The sequence below is a fragment of the Nomascus leucogenys genome, chromosome 22a, assembly GCF_006542625.1.
Source record: "Nomascus leucogenys isolate Asia chromosome 22a, Asia_NLE_v1, whole genome shotgun sequence".
In the NCBI taxonomy this organism is placed as follows: Eukaryota; Metazoa; Chordata; class Mammalia; order Primates; family Hylobatidae; genus Nomascus; species Nomascus leucogenys.
In genome coordinates, this window is record NC_044402.1 from 42,471,713 (window position 1) to 42,478,082 (window position 6,370).

The 6,370-nt window shown below is 46.1% G+C and overlaps 1 pseudogene; it reads left to right on the top strand.

Moving 5' to 3' along the window:
- Positions 1-1,364: 1,364 nt before the first annotated feature.
- Positions 1,365-4,456, top strand: LOC115832275 (annotated as a pseudogene).
- Positions 4,457-6,370: the final 1,914 nt, after the last annotated feature.

Genomic DNA, 6,370 nt, shown 5'->3' on the forward strand with positions numbered 1-6,370 from the left:
TTTTCATAGTGTTGTTTTAAGCACCATAAGAGAGATAAAAATTTAACTGATATTATTTAAAAGGAAAATGAAGGATGGCGACTGGACTGGTGGGGGTATAACAATATTCAGATTGGAAAGGAAGAAGGGAAACTGCCTTTATTCACAGATGACACTATCATGTATATAGAAAATTCAATGAAATACACAAAAATGCTTCTGAACATAAAAACAAAAAATTGGGAATTGCAACTAAAAAAATTCTACATATAATAGTATGAAAAACAATATTTAGGAAAAATCTGGAGAGAAAAAGATGTGAAAGGCACATACACTAAAAAACACACAATATTCCTGAGAAAATGAAAAATCACAGAAATAGAAAGCTGTACATTTCTCAGTGGTCAGATTTCCTATTGTTAACATGCTAATTATCCTCAAATTGATCTATAGATTCAACAGAATCCTAATCAAATTCCCAACAGGACTTTTTTTGACATTGACACACTGACTTTAAAATTTCTATGGAAATTCAAAGGACCTAGGAAGAACTAACTTTGTAAAAGAACATTGTTAAGGGACTAATACAGCCTAATTTCCAGATTTACTATCAAGCTAAAGTAACCAACAGAGGGTGAAATTTGTGTGAGAGAAAAATCAATGGAAGAGAAAAGAGTGTCCAGAAATTGACCTTCAAAAAGTATACACAACTGATAGTCTGCCAATTTCCAAATGTCATTCAGTGGAGAAAAGTTAGTCTTTACAAAAATAGGTCTAAAATTATCAGATATATGTAAGCAATAGGTACATTTTTAAATAAAACTTTGATCTGTATCTTGTGCTGTTTACAAAAATTAAAACCTTGACCTTTGGATAGGCCAAGTTTTCATAGATACATCAAGAGAAGCACAATCCATAAAAGAACAAATTGATCAATTGGACTTCATCAAATTAAAAAACTTCTCTTTGACACTGTTAAGACAATGAAAGGGAAAAGCCAAGTGAAAAATTTGCAAATCATATATCTGATAAGTTATTTACATCTAGAACACAGCAAAGATTCTCATCACTAAATATGATATCCAGCAACACAATTTAAAAATGGGAAAAAGATCCACAGAAACTTCAATCAAGGGGAGATAAGGATGGCAAATCAGCAAATATACAGATGTTCAATAGCAGTAGTCATTAGGAAATGCACATGAAACCCACAATGAGATTCCACTAGGCACCTGTTAGAACCTGGGCTGCGCTTGTGATGTCAGCGCTGCTCCGCCTCCAGGAAGGAACCTGGGCTGTGCCTGGCTGGCAGTCTGCTAGCGACTAGAGCAGCAGGGTTCAGGAACCGCAGAAGCTGGAGACTTGGCACCCCAGCGAGAGCCACTATGGGGGACCAGAGGCCGCAGGACCGGCTGAGGTCCCCGGGCATGGACTCCAAGTCCCGGTACTGTAACCAACCGTCTTCCAAAGACTTTCAGATGCGCAAGCACGGGCGCCTGAAGTTCCCATCCATGGACACCCAGAACTGGGTATTTGTGAAGGAGGGCCTGGACGACTTCCGCTACGGCTGTCCGTCTCCCGAAGACACTCTCGTTTGTCGCCGTGACGAGTTTTTAATGCCAAAAAAACGTCTCAGAGGGTCCAAAGCTGACCCCAAAAGCAGGCAGAAAAAGCTCCTCAAGAAAGCGGCCCTATTTTCCAAGCTCTCTCCAGCGCAGCTAGCACGGAAGGCATTCGTAGAGCAAGTGGAAGCCGAGATCATGGCCAAGCATCCCTTGGCCATGTACCCCAATCTGGGAGAAGATCTGCCTCCAGATCTCCTACTGCAGGTGCTCGAACAGCTGGATCCGGAGAGGAAGCTGGAGGACGCTTGGGCTCGTTGCGAGGCCCGGGAGAAGACAACGGAGGTACCCACTGAGCCTGGTCAATATCCCTGTGGGGAATTCTGCCGGCAGCCTCCCGAGACTGGAGGGTCGCATCTGAGCCCGGAGCTTCCTAGAACTCCGGTGTCCAGTCTCCACCCGCAGCCTCCCAAGACTCGTCCGGGGTCAAGTCTCCGACCGGAGCCTCCCAAGACTCGTCCAGTGTCCAGTCTCCGCCCGGAGCCTCTCAGAGCTCGTCCAGGGTCAAGTCTCCGCCCGGAGCCTCCCAAGACTCGTCCAGGGTCCAGTCTCCGCCCGGAGCCTCTCAAGACTCGTCCAGTGTCCAGTCTCTGCCCGGAGCCTCTCAGGACTCGGCCAGGGTCAAGTCTCCGCCCGGAGCATCCCAAGACTCGTCCGGGGTCCAGTCTCCGCCCAGAGCCTCTCAAGACTCGTCCAGTGTCCAGTCTCCGCGCGGAGCCTCTCAAGACTCGTCCAGTGTCCAGTCTCCGCCCGGAGCCTCCCGAGACACGTCCAGTGTCCAGTCTCCGCCCGGAGCCTCTCAAGACTCGTCCAGGGTCAAGTCTCTGCCCGGAGCCTCCCAAGACTCTCCAGGGTCAAGTCTCCGCCCGGAGGCTCCCAAGACTCGTCGGGCATCCAGTCTCTACTCAGAGCCGTCTGAGACTGGCGTGTCCCATGTCAGCCCGGAGCCTCCCAAGACTCATCGGGCATCCAGTCTCTACTCGGAGCCGTCTGAGACTGGCGTGTCCCATCTCAGCCCGAAGCCTCCCAAGACTCGTCCGGGGTTTAGTCTCCACCCAGCTCCTCCCAATTCTCCGGTGTCCGGTCTTCAGCCGCAGCCTCCCAAGACTCGTCGGGCATCCAGTCTCTACTCGGAGCCATCTGAGACTGGCGTGTCCCATGTCAGCCCGGAGCCTCCCAAGACTCATCGGGCATCCACTCTCTACTCGGAGCCGTCTGAGACTGGCATGTCCCATGTCAGCCCGGAGCCTCCCAAGACTCATCGGGCATCCAGTCTCTACTCGGAGCCTCTGAGACTGGCGTGTCCCATCTCAGCCCGAAGCCTGCCAAGACTCGTCCAGGGTTCAGTCTCCGCCCAGCGCTTCCCAATACTCTGGTGTCCAGTCTTCAGCCGCAGCCTCCCAAGACTCGTCCGGGGTCCAGTCTCCGCCTGGAGCCATCTGAGACTGGCGTGTCCCATCTCAGCCCGAAGCCTCCCAAGACTCGTCCGGGGTTTAGTCTCCGCCCAGCGCCTCCCAATACTCCGGTGTCCGGTCTTCAGCCGCAGCCTCCCAAGACTCGTCGGGCATCCAGTCTCTACTCGGAGCCGTCTGAGACTGGCGTGTCCCATGTCAGCCCGGAGCCTCCCAAGACTCGTCCGGGGTTTAGTCTCCGCCCAGCGCCTCCCAATACTCGGTGTCCGGTCTTCAGCCGCAGCCTCCCAAGACTCGTCGGGCATCCAGTCTCCGCCCGGAGCCATCTGAGACTGGCGTGTCCCATGTCAGCCCGGAGCCTCCCAAGACTCGTCCGGGGTCAAGTCTCCGCCCGGAGCCATCTGAGACTGGCGTGTCCCATCTCAGCCCAGAGCCTCCCAAGACTCGTCAGGTGTCCAGTCTCCGCCCGAACCTTCCGAGACTGGAGTGACCCATCTGCGCCCGGAGCCTCCCAAGACTCGTCCAGGTTCAGTCTCCGCCCAGCGCCTGCCAACACTCCGGTGTCCAGTCTTCACCCGCAGCTCCCAAGGCTCGTCGGGCATCCAGTCTCTACTCAGAGCCTTCTGAGACTGGAGTGACCCATCTGCGCCTGGAGCCTTCCAAGACTGGAGTACCCATCTGTGCCCTGAGCCTCCCAAGACTTGTCTGGTGTCCAGTCATGGTCCGGAGCATCCCAAGACTCCTCCAGGGTCCAGTCTCCGCCCGGAGCCTCCCAAAGCTCCAGAGTCCCATCAGTTCTCCAAGCCTCCCAAGAAAGAACTGCTTGGGGAGGATACACCAAGCACAAATGGGTGCATTTCTGACTATCTTCAACCTAGATACAAATCCGAAAAACTGCGTGAATTTTTCAAATGGGCTGCAAACTTCGGAGTTGATGAAGAAACCATTTGGAATCTGTGTCTATTTCCCACCATGTACAGAGCAACCCATGACGACCAAAAGTTGAAGAACATAAAGGAGTGTTCCTCAGAGCTGAAGTACACCATGCAGCTGGGTGAAAAAGACAAGGACAAATTCTTATCCCAAGATAAACACCGGGGCAGGAAATTCCACAGGCGATCGAATGTTTATATCACTCAGCCTGTGAAGATGACGTATGGAGCATGGTACCTCAATCCTAAATTGTGGAAGAAGCGAAGAAGTGATGAACCTTTGACTGACCCCCAGCTCGCTGTTAAAAAGTCCGACGAAGCTGACATCATGGACGATCTTTATGCACCAATCGCCTTCAAAGATTTCATTCTAAAAAAGGGCTATGAAATGCCTGGAATCATCGAAAGGCTGTTTGCGAGGAAGGGATGGACTTATGACTCTGTTAAGACCCCTATTGAAAAAGCAATGAAACTTTACAATTATGAAGACATCACAAAGTCACCAGATTAGGCACTTTTCAATTGACTACTCGATTGGGTATTTCTTGCTCTCATTTTAATGATCAATCATAATTTATGGTGACTGGCCCCGTGGATGTACAACTTCGGCAACATCTCTTAACTCAATACCTAATGTTTATCAATATTTCTTAATGACCTGCTTTGGCTTCATCATTTCATGTATTTTATCAATTATGTGATTAATATTCACATATACTTTTTCACACTGTTGAAGCATTGTGAATATTACATCATCATGTCAATTATTTGTAAAAATACATAAAACCAGAAATTATTATGATTAGAATTATTCTTTTAAAGAGAAACAGGCTCGGGCTCATTTGCTCATGCCTGTCATCCTCCCCGCTTTGGGAGGCCCAGGTAGGTGGATTGTTTGAGCCCAGGAGTTCAAGACCAAGCCTGGGAAACATGGTGAAACCTGGTCTCTATAAAAAATCCAAAAATGGAATCCACAATGCTTCAACATTTATGGATTTTTTATTATAGAGACCAGGTTTCACCATGTTTCCCAGGCTGGTCTTCAACTCCTGGGCTCAAGCAATCCACCTACCTAGGCCTCCCAAAGCGGGGAGGGTTACAGGCATCAGCAAATATGCCCGAGCCTGTTTCTCTTTTAAAGAATAATTCTAATCATAATAATTTCTGGTTTTATGTATTTTTACAAATAATTGACATGATGATGTAATATTCACAATGCTTCAACAGTGTGAAAAAGTATATGTGAATATTAATCACATAATTGATAAAATACATGAAATGATGAAGCCAAAGCAGGTCATTAAGAAATATTGATAAACATTAGGTATTGAGTTAAGAGATGTTGCCGAAGTTGTACATCCACGGGGCCAGTCACCATAAATTATGATTGATCATTAAAATGAGAGCAAGAAATACCCAACTGAGTAGTAAATTGAAAACCACCTAATAAGTTAATTCAAGATGGGTTAAAGACTTACATATTAGACACGTTGGATTCCATTTTTGGATTTTTAACTACCTAAACTTTCTGTTGGTATCTCTAAGGCTTATTCTCTAAGAGGAAGAGAGAACTAGAAATAGCTCAATCTCAACAAGGACTGAAGCCCAGCTGCTAATAATAAACTCATTACCACATGATTAAGGAGATCTTCCATTAGCACATCTGGTTGAGGGAAACAAAACGAAATTTCTCAGGAAGAAGTTAACATCAGATGGAGTTTTAAAGTATCTGTACATTTTCCGCACATACTATCCTGAATAAAAAATAACCAGACATAGGAAAAGACAGAACTTAAGTAAACATTAATTGTAAACATGACCGTTGCAACTGACCCACAATATAGTCAGGTATTTGAGATATCAGGCAAAAACTAAAATTGCCTGGAGTGATATTTCAAAAAACGGAATGGCAAGTTAGACAATTTTAGCAGAGAACTGAAAAAATTAAAAATGGACACTTTAGGACTAAGTATACAATAAGCAATTTTAAGAACTCAGTAAATAGATTTAATAGTACGTCAGACAGCTAAAGAGAAAATCAATGGCCTAGAAGACAAACCAGAAGAAAATATCCATATCCAGCTATTGAGAGAAAAACAGAATAGATAACAGAGAAATAAGTGTAGGAGACATCTGGGATGTGGTGAAAAGTATAAAAATGTATAACTGCAGTTACAGAAGACTAGAAGAGAAAGATGGCACAACAACAATATTTGAAAAACTAATGGCTAAGAAACTCTTGAAGCTGGAAAATACCAGTGACAGATTCAGGAAATGCTACAAACCACAAGAATGATAAATAAAAGGAAAACCACACCTAAACACATCATATTAAAATTTCTGAAAACCAAACATGAAAATAAATACACATTTTTGTTTGTTTTAAATTTTGTATTCCTGATTTTTGTGGGTACACAGTACGTGT